The 24,629-nt window shown below is 30.3% G+C and overlaps 1 protein-coding gene across 2 annotated transcripts in view; it reads left to right on the top strand.

Annotated features, from left to right (window-relative positions):
- Nucleotides 1-20,106: 20,106 nt before the first annotated feature.
- Nucleotides 20,107-24,629, top strand: part of LOC129958236 (dual specificity protein kinase CLK2-like) — a 79,692-nt gene continuing 75,169 nt past the window's right edge. Inside the window, exons 1-2 of one of the 2 annotated variants that reach the window (XM_056070532.1) lie at nucleotides 20,107-20,242; nucleotides 21,225-21,285. The gene's annotated coding sequence lies outside the window, so the exon portion shown is untranslated. The remainder of the gene's footprint in view (nucleotides 20,243-21,224; nucleotides 21,286-24,629) is intronic. The other variant, XM_056070533.1, reaches the window with a different exon arrangement.

Here is a 24,629-nt window from a genome sequence, read left to right as displayed (position 1 = left end):
ACATTCGTCCTTTAATACCTTCAATAATATTTCGGAAATATTTTCACATATGTTCACTGAAAGTGAAATAGATAAAAAATGTGCGTTAGGCCGAACAAAAATGGCGTACTTTATTTGTTAAGGATTAGCTCCATAAAATTGATGGCTGAATAATCTGCAGAAATTGATGCCTAAATACATAAATTGCTGAAAATGAATAAATAAAAAAGTAATCTTGCTTTGTTATGTTTCTTTTCCGTCGAGTAATCATTAAATGATATTTTCTATCTTGATAATAAAATTGTTTTGTATTTGTTTCACCCGAGTCCTTAATTTTGTGTGACTTACAGTTAAAGAACATGAGAAATAATATATCCTCCCCCTAATATATAAATTTGATATTGCTAAATTCTAGCTAATCAATAGAAATTGTTTTTTTTTTTAATGTAAATGTAAAGCTTCTTTTAATATGCTATTATTTCGAATAACTTTAAATTGTTGCTTCCTTTTTTGCTTTTTCCACTCCTTAAAATCACAGTTCATTATAACTAGCACATGAGTGTTATTCGAGCATTTCCTCGTATCTTGAATTTACGTACAGGGAATTTTTATCAGTTTGAGTGGCAATCTTGATGAATAGAATTATGGTCAGACTTAAATAAACGAATATTATAACAAATAAGTGATTGACTCACCTCGTTGAAATCTCGATATTTATTTAAGAATACGATTCATTGGCTTGGACCAGTGGTTCCCAAAGTGGGTTCCGTGGAACTCCAGTGTTTTTCGAAAAAAATTTAGAGGTTCCGCTTGACAAATCCAGTGACAAGATATATCCCAGTTTAGTGGGAATTGCAATTGGAGCTCCTGAAAGTCCACTAATGGGATATATCTTTACGGAAGAATGCATAACGGAAGGATGCATTTATGCATAACAGGAAGAATGCATAAATGTCTGTACCTAACAAAATATCAATTTGTTGCGAAATATAAAAATTTGGATCTGCGAGTATAAGGTTTTCTAAATGCGGCCAATGCTGAATTTGAATATTGAAATTTGGAAGAGGTGAATTCAGTTTATTTACAAGAAGAGCTTTAAGATTAAATGATTTAGATGAAAAGGAGGAGTGAATTCTGTCTGACAATTACGTAATGAAGTTTCTTCACTAATCCCATTAATACCAGTTAATTTATTATTTGTATTCTGTAATGGTAAATTTAATTGCTCCTATAATATTTTTTTAAATTAATAATAACTGTAATGCATTGTCAACGAAGGCTCTGCCTTCAATAAATTTCCCCGAGTCATCTTTCATCTTTATTACGGCCGTTGAGAGAAGAACAGAGCTATTTTGTTGATTAGTTTGAAGCTGAATTCCATTAGAAACAGCTACGATATTTGGATTACTTTCCGTCTCAGTTGGAAGATTTACTTTATATATATGATATAACGTGTAATGCCTCTCTACGGACACTTTGCACCCAATATTTATTTTGCAATTATCCGTCTTATGGTTTTTGCGAAGACAGTTATCACAACAAATTTCTTCTATTTCTTTCAGTCGTTCTTCGACTTTCATTCGATTGAAAACAGGACATTTATTAAGTTGGTGGTTTGAATTTTCCTGGCATTAAAAAAAAGAATCGCTTTTCTTCTCAGTTATGCTACGAACTATCGCTTTTATTGTTTGGGCGGCACTCCTTCGACTACCCCTCCCCCCTTTTCACTCGGAGTACATTTTGGGACATCTGAACAAAATTTCTTTTCAGTGGTTACTAAAAAGTCCCCCCCCCCATTCCCCGCATTTGTATGTTCCTATGTAAATCTAGAAGGTCCCCCCGCAGTTGTTTATGTTTAACTGAACTATGACTGTGTAAGATCTCGCTTCCCTCTCGATGAAGGCTTTAGAGAAATCCAGCGTCGGAAACACATCAGGGTTCAAGGTCAAATCAAGGTCAGTTTAGATTCTATATGTTTTTTTGTTTTGTTTATTGAATTGCCATAGATATTAATACCTCAATAATGAAGCATGTAAAACAGTGAAATTAATTTTCTGATCTTAACACAAATCATTACTGGCAAAACAAATTTCAGGAAAACAAGGGATATGTATATTTAATTTGTTGAAGAATCTATTTAAGTTTTCAATTTAAGAAGAAGATTTCAATTGATTTAGATTGAAGATGATTTCAATTTACACTCATGTCCAAAATTAAGGTCACAAAAAGGTTTTTCAAAGTACATCTAAATGATGACCAGTAAAATTTAAACAAATTATATTTTTCATATGGTGAAGGACCAGCAACACGATATTAACCTTTGTTGTGGGAAAATTTTTTATTTAGCATTAGTTTTTGAGGAACTACTGAAAGTAGACCGTTTAGAAATCTGGGACTTTTGTCTGTAATTTTGTGAATATTGAATTAAAGCAAAAAAATTAACATGTTTCCAGTGAGAATGAGTTCTCATAATCGTTTAGACGATTCATTTAGATGGAGAACCGTCGGCAGGCTTGAAGTTGGGCAATCTCAAGCGGAGGTAGCTCGGTTATTACAAGTGGTACCGAAAGTGGTATCCAGGTTATAGAATCAATTCCAAACAAGTGGTACTGTAACCAGGAAGGCTGGCCAAGGCCGTCACAGAACAAAGACGCCTGCATAGGATCGCTATTTGGCATTAAGCGCACGACGGCATAGGCTGACAACGGCTCCTCAACTTGCTCTTGACCTTGCTGCTGCGTCTGGAATAAGAATTTCCAGACAAACAGTATACAGACGTCTAGCAGAGAGGGCCCTTTATGCCCGGTGACCAGTTGAGTGCGCCCCTTTGACTGCATCCAACAGAAAAACCCGGTTCTTGTGGGGCCTAACACAGCAGTCTTGGGCACAGCAAGAATGAGGGCGTGTTCTTTTGAGAGATGAGTCGAGATTTAACACACAGAGTTACATTCGTCAGATCTTCATCTGGAGAGAGCGAGGAGCTCGCTATCATCCCTCCTACGTAAAAGAAATTGACAGATTTGATGGCAGAGGAATCCTTGTCTGGGATGGCATAATGTTGGGCAGGGCGCGTCCACACAGTGCCCAGATCGTTGATGTTTTTCCTGAGGAAGAGGATATTCGACGTATGGACTGGTCCTCGAGGTCTCCGGATCACAATCCTATTGAACATGTTTGGGATGAACTCGGAAGAGCCATTGCACAGCGTAACCCCCCTCCTAATACCCTCCAAAAGTTAAAAGCCGCGCTTTTGGAAGAATGGGTTTTGTTGCCCCAAGCATTTATTGACACCCTCATAAACAGTATGAAAGCTCGTTGTGAAGCCTGTATAGCAGTGCACGGTGGTCACACTCCATATTTGACAGGCTTTTCCCCAGATAAATGCTTTATCTCTGATTCATAATGTAACACTTTTTGATATACCCTGTTTCTCAATTCCCAATTAAAATCGTTTCCATGTTGTTACGTGCCTATGTTCTTTCTTCCATTGTAGTGTACCTCTGTGCCAAATTTCGTGGTAACACAGTGAATAGTTTTCCATTTTTCTCAGATTTTATGTTTGTGACCTTAATTTTGGACATGAGTGTATATTTAAATCTTTGATAGATTCTACGAATATATTATTAACGTAATGAAAAATGCCCAATTTTACACTGTTTTAGGTTAGAAAATAGCAGATTACATTAGTTTTCTAAGGCTTTTAGGAGAGTTGACAGGAAATGAGGGAAATTCATAGTAAAATGTACTGAACGGCATAAGGCTTTTAAAATAGCATGAATTATATATCTATCAGAATTTTAATCTTATAAATATTTTGCTGAAGAAGCCTATCACGGCCAAATAATTTCCGAAAATATTACAGTACAAAAATAATTTTTGCATCATCTTAAAGTAAGTATATTTTCCAACAATTCATTCACAAACACACACACACACACACAAAAAAAAAAACCCTGCTCGAACATATTACTCGTGAATGGGAAAAATTAGCTTTTCTCAATATGTTACCATCACGTTGACAAAAGTTCAAATTAAAAGATTAAGTTAAATCTTACTGCAAAGTAAATCTAGAAAGGTGCAATTTTCTACACGTGTTTAAGAAATGAAAAAACTCGAAATATGATATTTTTTAGAAAGATGAGTGCAAAAAAAAAAAAAAAAAAAAAAAAAAAAAGATGTGTACTTTTAAAATATCTATATTTTTAATTCAATAATTCTGTAATATTTAACTCTTTCGGCCCTGATGGGCGTATACGTCACGGAGATCAGACTTCATTCTCTATTGGGTAAATAAATCCTGCTTTTAAATGAGTTATAGTAGAAAGAATCATGTGTGTATGGAATTTAAAATTTTAATCAGTTGGGTCAAAAAGTAAGGCAAACAGGATTTATATATATGTATGTATGTAACGATATCCCTTAATCTAGTTTAAATCTTAATTAATTTCCTAATTTTAATCTTAATTTAACCCATATTAGCTTCATTCTAAAATGTTCTCTTATTTCCTCATCCAATTCCCATTTTGTTATTTAATTAATCCAACACACGTTCTGTAAAACTGCTGAATTCAGCTGGTTCCCACACTCTGAGTGAAGGATTAAAAATCTTTAATGTTTATCACATTCCTTTAAAGATACCTGAAATTCCTTTACCTAAATCGACACGTGTCAAAGAAATCCCTATCAAAATCTCATTGACAAAAACTTCTGATGGGAAAATTTCGGTCCCTTTTGCTCTTCTGCTCTTGTGTCGCGATGTAGACTGACGTATCTTGTCGCTTCTTCCTTGTTCGTAATATGCCTCTCGGGATGGAATAAATTTTTTTCTATTCGGCCCCGCAAACTGCTCAAATATGTTTACATTTTAATTAGTCGACATGATTGTTATTTATGCTAAAATCACTTGTTGGGTCTGATTCTAAAACAAGAGCTCGATGCTGAATGTGTGTCAAAGATTTTGACACTTGAAAAATGGGGTCTTAAAGTCACATAAAGTCTCATATGTGTATTGGGACTTGAACTAAACGTTCAATAAATCATTCGCCGCTCATTGAAAAAAGGGGCTAGGGAGTGATTAGTCTAGGTTTACTAAACATATTAACTGTTGGCTAGAATATTTGGCGAGAAAATGTATTGATATTTTGACTAAATTTTGATGGTTAAACATGACATAAAGAAAAAGCTTTTATCTTAAAATTAGCAAACTTTTCCTGTTCTTTTAAAATACATGCCTAAATATATCAAGAATATTTAGAAGTCATAGCAGCTCTCTGAATCATTCATTCACATTCAAATTATTCCAAAAATAATTCGAAAACGAAAATCAACTGTAAAAATAAATTCAAAATTATAAAATTCTATTCTAAAAGATACATCTGAACTTAACTATTCAGCCATAGGGGATTCCAATGGGTTTAAGATAATTGGATCATTTAGATATATATTTCAATTAATTAATAAAACATAAATCAATAACAGCTGAGAAATTTCTAATTAAAAGACAAATACATCAGTAAGGTTTAAAATTTCCGGTAATCAAATAAATGATTGATCTTCACATAATATAAATAAACCAATCTAGTATAAATGTAAAAACGCATAAAATCTCATGATTAAAAAATCTAGTATTCACGGCTATATTTTTATATGAAATCTTTATCTTTTCATGCATAAATATAAACAGAAGATCTTGACTATAAAACGTATATGATATCTGAAATCTATACTTATATTTTTTTTAACAGAATAAAGACACGCAACATAAAGACTAATGAAACAATAATATCAATGAAATTTTTTCTTAATTTTAAGATAATTTACAACAGAGACAACATTTTTGTGCGTTAATATTTTTGTGTTGCACTGAATTGCACATTTATTCTTCCCAAATATATTTGTCACAATTATTAAGCATGGGTTCATTTTCCTATAACCATTACGCTCGTGAACATAAGTGTTTAGTATTTTTCGAGAATCAATCGTCACAGAATAAAAGATTTTTTTTTTCTTTTTCAAATTTAATTTTCACTATTTCTTTTTGAAAATCGATCATTCTGATGCATTTGAATTCATAAAATGACACTTTTAGAATAATTTTTTTTTCGGTGCGCGAATTCTAATAAAAAAGTAGTAGACTCTGCTTTTCTCAACAGCCAAATTTTTCAGAAAATAATGCAAATAATGATCTGAAATTGGCAGTTATTATTTTCTCTATTGAATATACTTAAATAAAATTCCAAAAATTTCGTTCAAATTAAAAAAAAAAAGGGAGAGAGAGAGTGAGAGATTTCAAAATTCGCACATTTTTAAGAATTACGCTTGATCTAATAAAATTATCATAAAGTTCAACTCATTTCATAGATCCTTTTAATATGTACTCCTTTTTAATCGAAACTTTTCCATTTAGATTAAAAACATTTTATTTAGACACAAAAAATCTGTGTCTCCGCTTCCACCTCCCCCCTTTACCCTTTACACGAAACCATATCCGGATGCAAACTTAAACGCGTGTTTTGGATAGTCAACTCAACAACTTAACTCAGTAGCACTAGCATTACATATTTTTAAAAATATGACAAGATATTTATACAAAGAAATGAAAACGAAAGTGAAAATATCCGAAAAAACAATTTTAACATCAACTAAAGTAAGAAGCGACCGAGTGACATATGTGATTAAACCATAAATTATTTCTTAAATTTCAAAGGAAATGAAAAAGGAATTGTTATAAATTAATATTGAAAGAATTGATTAAAATTAAATAGCCATTCAGAACTTAAATTTATGTCACTGAAAAGTTACTTTTTTTAAATTTTAAGATTATATAAAAATAATTTTTATTCTATATGTTTCGAAATAGGCAGAAAAATATAAAATTTTTCTACCGCCATTGCACACTTTTTGGGAATCAATAATATTGAAAGAATTGATTAAAATTAAATAACCATTCGAAGTTTAAATTTATGACACCGAAAAGTAAATTTTTTTTAATTTTAAGATGATATAAAAATAATTTTTATTCTATATGTTCCGAAATTGGCAGAAAAATATAAAAATTTGCTACCGCCATTTCACCATTTCAGGGAGCCATAATAACTTTTTAATGGCGGCGAGAATCCAAGAAACGCTAGCTCAAACCGGCATTCAACAGGCGAACCTGTTGTATAAATAGATTTATTGATTTTCTCTTCCTGGAATTCAAGCTATCACAATCATTTCAAAAGCTCGCCGTGAAGACACGTGTACAGACGATCACGCAGTGGAACTGAGCAGACGACCCCTGCAGATGTTTTGAACATATCGCGTCCCTGGATCCGGGGGCGGAGGATCTGTCCGGAAATTCCGAGAAAGAGCTGTCTTCTCTGATCCGCAGAAGCAGAAATGAGTAAACAACTAAGCGATGGTTGCTTTTGATTTAAGGGGAGAGTGGACTTTATTCGGCATTTTGGCGAATTTTTCAATTAAGAGTTATGAAATTTTTAAGTACACGTATTAAAATATAAATGAGTCAAATTTCTTTTTTTTTTTAAATTGAAACGAAATATTATTTTTAAAAATTTAAAAGTTGAATAATTTTTTTAAATTCTTTTTTCCATATTGCCCAATATAAATTTATTTAGAATAAAACTGTGTATGATTTTGTAATCCCAATTAAATGCTAATTTTTTAAAAATATTTTTATCCACACTTACTGAATTTTCATAAAGATTTAATGTTTTTATCCACACTTACTGAATTTTCATAAAGATTTAACGTTTTTATCCACACTTACTGAATTTTCATAAAGATTTAACGTTTTTCGGATCTAAAGTTGATTTTCAACTATCTAAAAAACCTCGAAACATAAAATGCATACCTGGTACTCTTTAAATATTTAATAGAAATCTTTATTATCAATTCTATTTAATTTCTACAGAAATTAAGAACGTTTCAAAGATATTTAAATCTAATTACCATATCATTTTGAGGAAAGTAATTAAAATGTGCTTTTTATAAAATTTTGGCTTTGAAATAGTCACTTTATTGAACAATATACCTTATAACACTATTTTAGTTGAATACAAACATATATTTTTGTGAGGAAGCGATAAAAATAAAATTTCAAGTTTCTGTAGAAAAGATAATAACTGGTGGATACATATATCTCTGATAGTTTCAATGATATGTTCGAATGAACAAAAAACTTCTGCTATGTTTTCACAATCAAGAGATTAATTTTAATATTGTTCACATTTTCATACTGACAGTTACCAAATAATTGCAGCATTTTTATACAATGATGCCACATTTTAAATATTTAATAGAAATTTTATTTGTCGAAAATAATGATATTGTTCTTTCTAAGCTTTAGATGTCTCCATTTTCGCTATAAACATTTTAAGTACTAAAATACTTTCTGCAAAAATAAAACAAATAAAAAAATTAAATACAAAAAATTAAGAAAACAGTCAGAAAATTTGTTTCGTGCAAAATAAAATATTTGATAAACAAACAAAACTGTTCTTACATTAATTTGCACAAACCGAAAGGTTTGAATCATAAAGCCAAGTGTGTTTGCTCTCTGTAATTAATAAAGAGCTGATACTAAGAACCAAGAAGGGATATTTATCTTAATGTATACTTCACATTAAAGTATAACAAAAAGTACTGCCATTAAAAGATAAATATTATTAATTATTTACGTGATCATCAGATGCGATACTGTATTCCATTTTGGTAATCTAGATAAGTAATAGATTTTTAATGCAAAATTTTCTTACGAATGAATTACGAATGAACGTATACTAGGGAGGAGGGAAAGCAACTGACCAACGCTGTAAACATTGCGTCGCTTATTCAAAAACGGTAATGGTGAAAACGGTTACTGCTCCAAAACCATAAATGCCTCTTTTCTTACTCTCTCACTAAGGCCCCGCCAGTATCCGTCATCTCAACGCGTAACGTTTGGTATTGGGACTTTTCCTTACAGGACATTTTCGTAAGGTTCATAAAAGTTCAATAAGTTATTAGTAGTTCATGGTAAAATAGTGGCTTGGGAATGATTAGTATAGTTTTACTAAATATAATGTTTACTATAAAAAGCTGTGGGCAAGAATATTTGGCGAGAAAATATAATGTTATTTTAACAAAATTTTGATGTTTAAATATAAAGAAAAAAATTTTTTTTTGTTTGTTAAAATTAGCAAACTTTTCTTTTCTTTTAAAATACACGCTTAAATATATCAAAAATATTACGCAATCAAAGCAGCTCTCTGAAGCATTCATTCACAGTCAAAGTATGCCAAATATAATTCTAAAATGAAAATCAATAAAGTGAAAAAATAAATCTAAAAAGGTAAAATTCTATTCTAAAAAATACATCTGAACCTAGCTATCGCAGGCAAATGAGAATCCAAAGGATTTAAGATAATTGGATCATTTAGATATATATTTCTGTTAATTAATAACATATAAATGAATTATGGAGTTGGTTAACACATAAATGAATGTTGGAGTTTAAGCTGTTACAGGGCCGCGGTGGCCTGGTGATCAGGTCTCGGCCGTGGAGCCGGAATGTTTCAGGTTCGTGACCCGATTCCACCAAAGAACCGTGTAAGCGGGTCTGGTACATGTTAAAACCGTCCGTCCAAACGTCCTCCCTCTGGTGTAACGTGGTGTAGAGAGGGGGGTGCCAGCTCAGGTGTCATCCTCGTCATTTGACTGCGGTTCAAAATTACAAGGTCCCAAGATAGCCCTGGTATTGCTTTAAAACTGAAAGTTAATATAACTAAACTAAACTAAACTGATATTTTTCTAATTAAAAAACAAATACATCAATAAGCTTTAGAATTCCCTGTAATCAAATAGTTCATATGCACATAAGATAAATCATTTAACGAACCTAATATAGATATAAAATGCATCAAACCTCATACTTAAAAACCTAGCTTTATCATTTATATTTATGCATGAAAACTTTATCTTTTCATATATAAGTATAAACGGAAGTTCTCGACTGAAAAAACATGTATATGTAAGAATTTATTTAATAAATCAAAAACGCATAATTTAAAAACTGATTAAACAATAAAATTAGTGATTTTTTTAATATTAAGATAACATCCATTAGAAATAACTTTATTTTTGAGCGTTAATATTTTTGGGTTATCATTAAAAAGCACTAAATTTAGTAACTCTACATCCAACAGTCTATTTTTTTAAACGGACAGACAGGCGCAAACATAGACACACATCCACTTTTATTCTTAGCAGAAAATCTTACTTTAAAAAATTGAATTAAAATTCGTAGATTAATTTTAGTTTCCTATCACATTTAAAGCATCCTTTATTGTATTTTATCAGAAAAACTATTATTTAAGTTCTTCAAACTAGTCTTGTTTTATTTTACGACAAAAAAAAAAAAATCGAAATTCGAAACATTTAAATAGAACCTAAATGGAATAAAAAAATAATAAAAAAAGCATTTTTCTCTATTTTTAATAAACGTTTTTAATATTCAATACTTATTTGTGCTTTGTAACATTTGTAAAGTATCAATTATTTTTTGAGTATTTTCCGTATGACTTCCTTTGTCTTTCGCAGCATTGTTACAAATTTAAGGAATTTTGAAACACTACATTATCTTGATTTTCCACTGATGCTCTTATTTTTTTTCAATAAATACATGGAAGGTATATAAAGAATACTTATGATAAATATCAATAGCTGAAAGTGCATTTAGATCAAATAAAACGGGTGTTCAAGTTGGTTGTCTGAAGATGTATTCAAATATGTCGTTGCCGATTAAATGACAAATCGTAATAAAGAATCATACGTCAAGAAAACATCATAGAAAAATATTCCTCTGATTAAAAAATTTTTTAAAAAAAGAGATTCGTTGAATTTGGAGAAAAAGAAATAATAGCATAAAAAAATTGGAGAAAATGGAGAAATGTCCTTTTTACTTTGCAGTGTAAATTAAAAACTTAAAATTTACGTTATTGAAATGTGGGGTTTTTTTTTCAGATTTTTTAATTTTTTAAACAGATAATCAAAATTTTATGTTTAAAAACCTACCTTAAATTTAACATATATTTAATCAAAATACTACTTGGATAATAAGCCTATGTATTAATTTAATAATAATCCATTTGAAAGAAGTGTAGTTTTGTATTATTAGATGAGATTATTATGAGATGTATATTATCGCATTTTGTCCAGACGATAAGAAGATTGCTATAACTACATTCATATACAATATGAATTGCTACACTATATTTCATATACAATATGAATTGCTACACTATATTTCATATACAATATGATTGCTATAACTGCATTTCATATACAAAATTGGAAATTATATAATTAAGAAAAAAATGCAACAGCATTGAAAGTGAGCATATTAAGTAAACCAGAAAGGTTTCATTGATCTCGCTTTTTGATAACCTAACAGCTATTGAAAGTGTTCACCATACGTTTCCGTTCACTTCCTGGACTTTGACCATTATTGCCAAGCTCTTGCTCTTGCCACGATAGATTGCATGAGGCATTGTTTGCCGATGCATATTAAGCAAAAGAACGACTGCATACTGTCATTTTCCATGTTTAAACAACTCCGAAATAGCATATCTTTTGCTTGCATTGTAAAAAAGCCAAAAAAAAAACCAAAACAACAACAACATAAACTAAAAGATACATTATAAAATATGTAATGATTGAAGTGGTAGACAAAAAAAAATGAACAAAAATTAAAAAGAAATTAATTAATTTCTATTCTATGATGTTATAACTTTGTCCGAGTTTTTTTGCCGCACCCTGTAGAGAAGTTAGTTAAATTAATAATTTTAAATTCTAATGTTATTATTTTTTTTTTGTTAAGAAGAAATCCATGATATAGAAATGAAACTGATATTCCTATAAAAACTCAGACATTTTAATAAAGAAATTTTCTTCACTGCACTGCAAAGTATATTATTTATAATATATAAAAAGTCCACAATTTATATCAACAATAAAGTTTTCTGTTATATACTTAAAAAGCTATTTACATTTCGATGAATTTTAAGAAATTATTCAAAATATATTTTTAAAAAATTGTAAAGGGAAATTTTTCAGACACAATTACTTTAAAGCATTACAAATTTTTAATAAAATATGCTTAATAAATAAGTGATTTGATGCTTAAAATATAAGCAATATATTTGTAAAAAAAATCAACAAAAATTATTCCTGCTCATTATTGTGTGGCAGTTGTCTATATAAGAAACATGTCAAAGAAATTAAAATGCCAGGTTACTTTATAAATTCCATCTTCCGAATCGCAAATTGCTGTTAAAGATTATTCTTTCACTGTTAACACGATGGCAGTTTTCTGAGCAGGTTTGGGAGATGATCCTCCCCAGATGGGCCTCACCCAGACCCAGATGGGCCTCAAAATCTATTTGACGAGTTTCGCGAAAGTTTAAGCTTTCTACATTACGACCCTGTTCATAGAAGGTTTTTTTTTTTTTTTTCCTTACTTTTTCTTTAAAAATACAGGCAAAAATGATAGAAAATGAATGAACGAAAAATCGAAATGAAACGTTGGAGAAAATAAGCAATGAAAAGAAAACACGATAAAAATAATTAAATCAATAAATAATTTGAAAATCAGTGATAATCTAAAAATTTCTAAGATGTACAAATGATATTATCAAATGATCAATAGCTTTTAAGTTAAACATACGAGAAGAATTCTTTATTATCTTTATATCGAATTCTTATTTATCAAATGAAAGGGTTATATTTTGAGTAGATTCAATTACATCAATAGTCGGTTTCCAGTGTTCGAAGTTTGATTTTTCTCCCGCTAAAATCAACTATATCAATACTGTGGTGAGGGATAATTCGTTTTATTCTTCAAGGATATCATTATTGTCGCCAGTGGCGAACTGGATCTGAAAATAGTGGTTGACAGACGGAAGAGGGAGGGCAGGGCGCATTCACTCATACACGCACACAAATATATATATGGAAACATATTTTAGCAGTTGCGTGGCCGAATAGAAGAGACTTTTGAATTTTAAAACCTCGATTTATTTCACTACGGGAGGAATTTTACTACCAAGAAGGGATGATAAAACTGACGTCCGTTTACATCGCGATACAAGTGCAAAAGAAACCAAAAATTTTCCCTTCAGTGATTTTACAATGATAGAGATTTCTTTGACGCGAGTAGACATAGGAAGGGGAAATTTAGGTATCTTTAAAGGAATTTTGTAAGCATTAAGGAGTTTTATCCCTTCGCTCAGAGTGTGAGAACCTGCTGAATTCAGCAATTTTATAGAGCGCGTGCAGAATTAATTAATTAAATAAAATGGAAATTGGATCAGGAAATAATGTACCATTTTAAAATGAAGTTAATATAGGATAAATTAAGATAAAAATTAGGAAATTAATTAGAATTTAAATTAGATTAAAAATATCATTGCAGGTATATATATATATATATATATATATATATATATATATATATATATATATATATATATACACCTAATTTAAATTTCGCTGTTAGTCGATATTTTGAGCCTGAAAAAAGGATGTAACACCTCTTAAGACACAATGAAAACTCTTCACACATCGTTTACGGTTTTTGTTAAGGTTGAAGATGAACTTAATAAAGAAGCTCCTAATAGGAAAGAACTTTCGGCTTTGAAATCGCAAATACACGATTAATTAATGCGCTTGGAAAAGTGACAAGCAGAAATTAACTCATCTTATTTTGAAAGATCAAGTCACCGAAGCGACGTATGAAGAAGATTTTCTGTCTGCTGAAAAATACGAAGACAGATATTCTGAGCTGTGTTCGCAATTTCAACAAGTGTCTTTGAAAGAGTCATCTACGAAAGCATTTTCTGAAAAAAGGAAGTTTAAGCTCCCGAAGATAGAACTTAAAATGTTTAACAGAAATGCTAAGGATTATTTAGCACTCTGGAGTCAATTTAGGAAAATACATGACGATGCAAGTGTTCCTAATGAGGATAAAATCTCTCTTGCAAGCAGTTATACCGAAATAGAAAGCGGGTCGCGGGATGGAGAATTTTCCTATTACAGAGTAAAATTAAAAACTCAGTCTTGTTATCTGACTCTCCTAATCCAACGAGTTTTTCCAGTTCAGATTATTGGAAATGACTTAACTAGTTTACCACTCCAGAAAGGTGAACTGACTGAATCGTCTGCGAACTTTCCTAATTCAGATTCTTTGGAGGCTGACCAGTTCAGGTATCCAGATGTGGTCGTACTATTAAGAAACCCAAGAGACTGAACTTGTTGATATTAGCTAATATTTTTGAGTAGCTATTCAGTTCCTCAAAAAGGGAGGAGAATGTTGCGATGCCATCCCCTAGTCAACCAATCAGAGCTAACCAGAACTGACGTCAGCTGTTCTGCTTTCACTTTTTATATATATACTAAAAACCTTTTTCTTGATTTAACGTTGTATTGCTCTTGTGTTGTTATTAAATGTTTTAATGTCACATCTTATTTATTCAGTATATTTTTTAAATTCACTTAGTCAAAACAGATATCGGGTAAATGTCAGTCCAGCATAATTATGTGTAATATCGAGTAACATGAAGTTACGCTACACGTGCAGTTCACTACTTTAAGGACAAGTCAATAAGCATTTTAGTGCCGTAGATGATTCTGCAAATCTATCAATAATTATTTTTACAGCCATGTCATCTAATACTTCCCTTTCATTTAGAAACAATACATAGGATTCCAAGCTCTTCCCATGCAATAAATGTCTTAATCTATTCTTAATGATCTTCAGTGCTGGCGTCCTTGCATAGGGGTAGCGCATCTTCCCCGTGATCTGGGCGTCCTAGGTTCGAATACCGGTTCGGGCATGGTTGTTCATTAATCTGTGTTTTATCTGTGAGGTGTGTGAATGTCCCACACGTAAAAAGGGGTTGTGCAAGCGAATGTGTGAGTTTCATCTTCATATGAACTAGAAGTCAGGCTTCTGCCCTCGGCTGCTCAGGGGTCTTTACCCTCAGTAGCTGCTGCAACCTCTTTCCGTGGTAACGCGGACACGGCATCAGCGATGATCTTCAGCTTTTAAAAATGTCGTTTCTTTGTGCTCTTGAGTGGTTGATACAAAGTTTAAAGGGCGTCATATGCTTTACCGTAAAGTTTATTTAATGCGGACGCTGTGCAAGCGCTACAACTTATTATAACTGCAAAGTTATTGCAAATAAGATCCCTAAATCCTCATCAGCATTTCAAAAGGTATCATTTTAGTTGTCAAACTGTTTTGATCTTATTGTTGACAATTTTTTAAAAAAATGTTTTGTGCATAATATTCAGCCATGCTTTTTAATATCGTAATGGAAATCAAATGAATTTCACTATTCCATCGAATCGTCAATTCTAATGTTCCTCTTCTGTTAAAATTATAAATACATTTTAATTTTTGTGATATAAAACTTTCTTTTGCTGTTATAAAATGCAGTCCATTTTCACTATTTCGCTTTATACTTTTAGTCCAATTTTTTTAAATTCCTTTGTCTCTTCAAATAAAATTTTATGTTTTTGTGGTTTAACTACGTTATTTTAATAGATTTAACTTTTAATCATACTTTTAATTTGCATTTTTCTTTACATCAAAATTATCTTCTCTAGTGATTATGATATTCGTGTATTTGTTATTAGTGGCTTTTGACGATGTTAGTTGTTCGGGATTGATGATTTGCTCAGATTTTCAATTAATTATTTTATGTTGCTTTAAATTAATGATTTCTTCAGCAAATTGCTTTTAAATTTCAAACTTTGATAGACGTATAACATGCATTATTTTAGAAGCCTTATATCATTCTGTTTATTATGATATGCATTTTCCTAATTTTCTATCATCTTACCTAAAATTTGAACTGTAATCTGAAATCAAAATGATCAGCCTTCGACTAATATAAAAAGTTTCTTGCAGAAACTATTTAAAGAGGGAGATACTATAAAAATTTCTCATAATTGCTTATTTTTAAAGTTAAACCTAACGATAAGTATCAGAAAACTCTAAAAAAGTTCTTTAAAAGCATATTTAAAACAGAAATCTACTCGTCATGGAAAAATCAAACATATTTTCATACTTTCATCCTCAACAATAAAAAAAAACAAATCATGGATGAAATATTTGTGGCCACAATGAAAACTATTCGAATTTCTTTACAATAGTGAAATACATTGTTATAAATTAAGTTTTAAATTATCTTTAAAAATTAATTAAAAATATACAAACAACTTTACAGAATTAAATTAGTATATTAAAAAGATAATTTTTTGAATTTCAAAATGCTATACAATTATTTTTAAGTTAACAAGGCTTTCAACAGTTCTGAAAGAAAAATGTAATATTTCATTTGATTTTTAATTAATTAAAATTCCAAAAAAGTTCTAATATGCACACTTTCATTTTCCAATGTAGATCTGTGCCAAATTAGATAGTTCTGCCTATTAGTAGATTAGAACAAAATTGTAACGGTATTTTTCCGACATTGGCCGGCATTCTGAACATTTCTGGACTAGCTACTACCCTCATGGATGGCTCCCGCACCCAATGGGGAGCGGTACCTATAGTGTAATATTATGTTCTGTAGAGGGACAACATAAACAGATTTATCTTTATTAATAGTAGAGATAATATTAACTTTAGCTTAATAAATTGTATAATTTAAAATTTAATTCGTTTTATACATAAGCAAAAGAAAAATAATCGTCATGGGATATCATGATTTTTATCATGGTTTATTCGTCATAAAAAGTTTATTATAAATTCCAATCCCCCCCCCCCGCTTTTTTTTCCATTGTGTGTATGCTTGTGCAACAAATTCATTTTGTAAAAAGTAATTCTTTTAACTAAGTTACTTTAAGTTGGAAAATTCAAAGTTGATTGTTATAATTGGATTAATATAAATAATAAGATATGCGATATAGTAGCTGATTACCAGAGGTGTCCCGTGTTTAGTAAAATAAAAGCAAAGTAAAAGAAGAGGAGAAAAATTTAACTCTCCTCTTCAAAAGAAATTTTTTCTCTTGCAAGATACCCATGTGTCACTTACTGCTCACCAGCCGGTAAACCACATTTTCCACCAGCTGTTTTCCCCGAAAGAATATCCATAAATCTGTTCAATAGAATTGAGACCTCTTTGCCTTTCCAACAACAATGTAAACATGATCAAATAAATAACCTCAAACATATAAATTTAAGAAAAGGCATGTGTGATTATCTTTGCTAAATGAGATTTTGGTCATCAAAACTTCATTCTTTTTCCCCCTTTATAGATTTTAACAGTTCGAAGAAGACTTTCTTTTATTTTAGAAAGCCCTTTTTGAACAACATGCTTAATAATATTGTTATGATATCTTCATGATATTGGCGGGGAATCAGAATATTGAACAACATCGTAGCGATGTCTTGCAATATCTTGTGCTAATAAGTAGACCAGGTAGTTGTTCATCAGTTTTGTAACAGCACAGCGGAATTGTAAAGAAATGAAATAGAAAAAAGCATATAGTTTAGTTATGTCTCACAAGGACCACACACTTCCAAGAAAGAGGGATAGCATCCCTTCTATTTCTCAGCAGGACATTAACAATCACTAAACTCTAAAAGTCATTGCGGCCAAACGTCAGAAAAGGTTGCATGTTTGTTCCGAAAAGTAATTTCTTGCTATTTTTTAGTTTCTAAAAGCAAAGAAAATTCTAGAAATTTTCTGCTAGAGAATGTTCTTTCCTCTCTAGAGCTGTCCCTTTTGTGTGCACCTCCTGGGGACCTATATTGTTTTATGTGTAAGGGGAGGGGGCGCTTGCCCTTGGCCAACCAGGCAACCTGGCCAGTTCGCCACTAATTGTCGTTCAAATGGGATGTTTCCGTTTTGAATAATATAATATGATTTAAATTAATGAGAATAATATTGCAATATTTTTCAAAATCAATGAAAAATTCCAAATGCTGCAGTTTGCAAATAACATTTAAATGTTTATGAGAAAATTCTTTAATCAATTTTGTTCATCAATCTTATTTTATTTATTTATTTTTTTTTGTTTAGCTTCCAGCAAATTGTAATCTGGTGGAAACCCATGCTAATTTGCAATGCAAGCGGTGAGAGATTTTCTGTTCTAAAACGAATCAAGAATTATTTGTGGAATAGTATGAATAAATCGCACTAAAATGGGCTGTCACTCTTATTTATTGAAAATGATTTAACGCAGGAATTAGAGAATAAAAAATTTATAGATAAATGTTAGTCGAAAGCAGAAAAAAAAAAGAAAGGATATTTTGATTCTTTGATGTCTTTCAGTATATGTTTCTATGTTTGTAAAATCCCCCCCCCTCGTTTTTCAGTTTTCAGTTCTTTTATTCTATTTCAAAAGTATCATTTTAATTATACTTAATATGTATATTTATGCCCCCTCTAAAATTTTATTTTATTTTTTGCTTTCATTATCATTATAATTTCTGTCATATTAATCAAAAATATTTAGATAATTTTACTTTCTTTACCAGAAAATATACTAATAGACTGAATGTAGGACACCAATATATTTTATGGTATATTTCTGTTTAAATATATCCTATTAGAATTTACTGTTTTGGCTTACAATTTATATTACAGAATTACAATAAATTACATTATTAATGAGGGAAAAAAAAGAAAAGTTTGTTTTACGAGTGATAGAAAGAGACAACAAATTTGTTCTTTCAATGATTTAGAAAAAGAGGAAGATAGCCCGCCATTCTTGATTTTTGGGCCAGGTAACATTTTAAAAGCATATATGAGATTTCAATTAGTCTTTCTCTTAATTCCTAACGATTACCTATTTAATTATAAAATATTTCGTGAAAAACTATTGTGATTCTAAACAGTGACGGATTTCACACTAGGCATGCATGCATGTGCTTCAACATCTCGGATCGCACAGTCCAAAAACGAAACTTTGCTCCATCCCGAATAATCGCGGGTATGTTTACAGTTAAGGTTAGTTCACAAGAACCAGAGCTACACAGGTGGGTTTACATTCAGCCAGCTACAAACCATCCAGTAAGGCCGCGCATCCGCATAGAACTTGTCTCGTCAAGACAAGAACTTGCTATCATCCGCTCTACTATCGTCTCAGTCGCAACATTTATCCCTATTAGATGGGCGAATCCATCACAAACCTTGCATAACGCAGGTAGGAACTTTTGAGGAAGAAGGGCGCACGGTATAAGAATTGTCATTTATATGTTGAGTTGTATCAAAACGCTTTTCCCGGTGAGTAGGGAGCGAATAGCATTTTTTTTCGAAATTATGTGTCGCCATATTAGATTAAAACATATTTTTCAGTAACCTTTCTACTTATTTATTGGATATTTAATACAATTTCCATTTTATCATATTTATTAAAATGATTAATTAATACAAATTCCTTTTCATATTTTATAAACTTTCCTTTGTATATTATTTCATTACAGGAATGCTGGAGAAAAATGACATAGTGTTAACCTTTCAATACAAACGAAAAATTTCAGACTATTTATTTTCATCAGGCGGCTTTTACTTTTTTCTACTGTTTTTTTTATTATTTCTATTGTCGTTTTTACAGAGTTTTGAATTCCTAATATTAATGAATCTCGAAATTATTTAAAAGTGCTTTTTGCTTGACGACTGTTTCCATTGATATATCTTCAAAGCTGGTGATTTACTGATTTTGAAAAAAAAAATTTATAGTAATGTCTTAACTTACATTTCTTTACAGAAAAACCTCTGAATAATATGGAAACATATTTTGCATTAACATCTAATATGCACTGTACCTGCAAAAAAAAAAAAAAAAAAAAAAAAATCCTCATTCACATACAAAAGCAATGACAACGTTTTCCCTCGGTCGATTCAACGAAAAGCGAATCAGCTGAATCACGAAAAGTATTGAGCTACAACACAATATTTAAAAAACAACACTTATCTTTGTCCCTCTCGTTCAAACGTTCCTGCCTGTGAAAATGATGAATTCGTCCATTCGATAAGGATAAATGTTGCAATTGAGACGCTAGTGTCCGCTCTCTCAGCGCATGCGCAAATCTGCAAATTCGTGACTTATTGGAATCTCGCAAAGCTACCCTCACAGAGAAAGAGATTCCTTCTCTGTGGCTGCCCTATTCAGTTGTTGTCCCATGCGGAATTCATTGCCTGATAGCGGTGTTGGTACCTGTTTTTGTTTCTCTGTTTTCTTTAAAGTTTTTAGACAGTTAAGTTGAAAAGTGAGTATCGTGTTTATCTGTATTAACAGATTTCCTCTTTTTTTTCTTCATAATATTTGTTTAGCGAATAATAATGATAGGTTCCTTATTATTTAATGGCATCTGTGTTGATTGTGTCCATGTCATGTTGAGGTTCATGTTTTTATTTAGATTCTCCCTTCTGTTTATCATCGATTCTGATATTTTTCATTAATAATTATCAATTTTATATACTTAGTTAATTTATTCTTGATTTTTTGTGTTATTTGATGATTATTAATCCCCCCCCCATCTGATTAGAGACCTGCTTAGTACCTCCATTGTTAAGTGGCATATGTTTCAAATTGTATTTGCTGCAAAATATTTATTAAAGAAAATTCTGCTTGTAAGTATTAGTAGTATTAAGTATTAGTAGCTTTCTGTATATTTATGGTAGTTAACTAAATTTATTAGAGTTTGATAGAAAAAAAACTTATTATAATCAGTGAGAAATCTAGTAAAGAACATTTAATTATTTCATGGTTTCAATTAAGGTTATTTTCTTTTATTATATGAGTTTGGGAAAAGTATTCTTGTAATTTTAGAAAATGTGCAGTTTCACATGTTTATGAACTTATTGCAAATGTTTATTATAAATAGTAAAATATAGATGAAATAGTTTTGTTTTTCTGATGTATTTAATAAACGCCTGAGCATGCAGTAGTGTATATTTGTTTTAGAAAAATGTCAGAATACATTTATAAGTTTAAATTTGATTGATAATCATAATGAAAATTTTTATTAAGTTGTAAAATAAGCTTCTTTCTTTTTTTATTCATGTTTCTTAATTTAATATGGATGTGGTTTTCTGTGAAAAAGGTTTTATTGTTTAAGCTTTGGTGAATTTGTTTATTTGTAGCATACATTTTTCATGTATTTTTTCAATAAAAACATGATCATATATTGGTGAATTTAGATTTTAAATAAGAGATTTTAGATTTAAAAAAAAAATATTTTCTCTTAGAAATTATTGCTTTTATGGTTTGCTGCTCTCTGGAAACTTCTGTCATACCTTCTCTTTTAAGGCAAGTATGAAAATCAATAACATCTATCTTTTATTTCTGATAGCTCCTCTTAGAAATTATTGCTTTTATGGTTTGTAGCTCTCTGGAAACTTCTGTCATACCTTCTGTTTTAATGCAAGTATGAAAATCGATAACATCTTTTATTTCCGATAGCTCTTTGATCTTAAAATTATAACAAAAATTGGGGATAGCATGCACAAGTTCACTGCCTTCGTATAACATCTGAAAAAAGTACCAGGCAGATATATATAAATTTAATAAAAGTATCATAAGTCTTTGCTGTCCAAAAAAGTATCCCAGTACTGTGCTTTTACTACAAAATAGAGTCAACATTAAAAAAAAAAAAAAAAAAAAAAACCCAGCATTAACAGTTGTATTAACAATCAAGCTAAAAAGTTGCATCAACAACTCTTTTAACATGTGGTATGAGTAAAATGATACATATGGCAAAAAGTTCTAGCATAGAAGAAAATATTTTGCCACCAAGCAGTGCGCTTAACTGTTTCAATCTGAAAAAATTTCTTGCAGCCATTACACAAGCCACATTATACAAGTATTTTCTTTGTAAATGATAATTTTCTATTTAGATTGTGTAATAAAATTACATACAATCCTAAGAGAAAATGCATATTTTTATTATGTTCACAGTTTTATAAAGTGCAATGTTTGAAAGAATTTTTCATCTATGATGCAATTGTGAATATGTAATTGGGTTTCTTTTTCAAAGCTGAATATGCTTTTTAAAAAAAAGTCATATGAACAGTATTTGAGTTGGCATATGGGACTTTCAATCAGCAATAATAAACCCATACTTCTTATTTTTGTTAGCATTTTTAACTTTCCATTACAAAGAAAGTGTATTCCCTAAATAAACATAAAAGAAAAATTTTCAATATATTCTCTGCAATTTTGATATATGAATTATTTATTTTATAACTCAGTGAATTTTTATATCTAATAGTTCATTCTCTGGTAGCAAGCTTTATAATTTTAGTCATCAGATTTTATTCTAATAAATCCTGTGAAAAATAAAATTGACCAAGATTGTATAATAATAATCATATGTCATTATTCTCAATTTATTTTAAGATAAGTGTCTTATAGAAACAAGAATTTTTCATTGGTGTATGGTCTTTTGTCCTTGACCTTCCAAGTAAGGAGTAGTGCAAGTCACGAATAGCAAATTCAAAAGACAGTCTGTGTAAGTCAATTAACATGAAAAGTGAGACCAAGGCATCTTTTAAAAATAAGTGATAAAAAAATACCAACTTTTGAAATAATCTAAAAGTATATTTTTAGGAATAATTAATTTTATAAAGAAAGTAAATGCATCTTAAATAATGCTTAATTCAAATTATTTTAGAAAATTAAAGTAACAATAATAAAAAAATTGGATTTAAATTGAATGTAACTGACAACTTTTGAACAAATTTATCTGGCATTCTTCCAAATTATCCCCTTTCACTGTCATTTCCTGCCTTAGAAATTAAGGTTTGTATTCTATTGTTTAGTTGAGTTGAGTTCAATTCTTATAAAATTAGTTGTAATATATTGAAGTATACTGATGTTGTGACTGTGGCTGAGAAACTGTGTGTGTGTTATTCTAAATACATCTTGTTCTGATAATTTGTTTCGGAGATTCAGAGAGAACTAAAGGTATCTGCCCACTTTGATAAGTGCTTCCAAACATGGTAATTATTTCCCATAAAAATCTCAGAGTTTTCAAAAATGGCTGTGAGTATTTGAAATATTTTGGCATTTCTTTGATTTTTGTATTCTTTTTTGGAATAGAAATTATATATTTCTGTAATTGAACACAAAATAATTTGTTCTGCTTGTTGACTTTTAATTATTCATTTTATAAATTTTTCTTAAATGTGGTGGTTGATTTTGTTTACATAAGCTTTTTATTATTTGGTCATGTTTGTTAGGAATAGAATAAATGTGGTGTAATATATATATTTTAATTTTTAATTTAATACTAATTAATTTCCAAAGTTTTATCTTAATTCAGCCTATATTAACTTCATTCTAAAATATTCTTTTATTTCCAGATCCAATTCCACCTTTTTTATTTAATTCAACAGAAGCTCTGTAAAAATGCTTAAATAAGCAGTTCACACTCTCCGAGTGAAGGATAAAAATTGTCATCCTAAGCGAATTCTTTTTAAATGATTCCTGTAATTCCCTTGCCTAAATCGACACATGTAAAGAAATACCTTTTGGAATCTCGTAGTATATAAAAACTTAGAAAAAAATTTTTCTCTCCTTTTTTTACAGGCTTTTGCTTTTGTGCCGCTCTGTGAATGGGCATCAGTTTTGCCCTCGCTGCTCTTACATAAAATATGCCTCCCAGGATGGAATAAAAGTGAGGTTTAAAATTCAAAAGTGTCTTCGGCCATGAAACTGTTTCCAAAAATTGTGTGTTTACATATATGTATATATATAACATGAATCTTTTGTCTGTAATGAATTGGATATACATAGTTTAGTTTGGAAAGAGCTGACTTAAGAATATTGATTGTAAATTAAGTACATGTCTTTTTGTGTTAATTAATTTCATGTCAATCAGATTGCTGAAGTTTTTTGCAAGAATTTAATGTAAATGAGGATTATTCTGTAAGCATTCATATGTTGGCTGTGCTGTTTCAGAAACTGCTTGAAGAAAATAAAATTGTGGAAGAAAAATTTTAAGGTGTAATGAGGCTAATCTTGCTATTGTGATTTAATGTAATTGTTGGAGTTTTTCACAACAAAAATAGCAGAGTATAAAAAAAACCAGGCATTAGATTAAAAACAAAATTTTTTATTAGACAAATAAAAAGGTCTGCATCTTGCAGAGTATACAGCTATTGCTTATACCAAGTCAGTGTCCGTTCTCTTTATGTAAAAGTACAAACATCCAATCACAGTTTACCTGGAAATACAACGAACTTCCGGTTACAAAATGATTTAACCAATAATGTTATTCCTCTGGCACTGACCTCTGTTTGATTTGAATGTGCAACAGTAATTCTGTTCTTTTTTACATCAGTAATGTGTATTTGTATCTTTTGTCGGTTTTTATCAATGGGGGAAAAAAATCTGAGCATAATGTAGGTGCATTTGGTAATGATTCAACTAATTCATACATTCTAGAATTTAAATATCTGTATGCAATTGATTCATTCTCATACTTTCATTTAGATTTTGCCTGAAAAATTAATGTATTCTACAATTGATCCCATTTAATTTGTTTGAATTCTATTATTTTGTGTTGGAGAATAACTTGCATGTTTGTAACATACAGTACGTATTATTTGCTGTCCTAAACAGATAATTGTCAAGTTCATGTAATTAAGGTA

The sequence above is a fragment of the Argiope bruennichi genome, chromosome X1, assembly GCF_947563725.1.
Source record: "Argiope bruennichi chromosome X1, qqArgBrue1.1, whole genome shotgun sequence".
In the NCBI taxonomy this organism is placed as follows: Eukaryota; Metazoa; Arthropoda; class Arachnida; order Araneae; family Araneidae; genus Argiope; species Argiope bruennichi.
The sequence above is the reverse complement of the archived record's forward strand: the minus strand, read 5'-3'. Positions and strand labels throughout refer to the sequence as shown.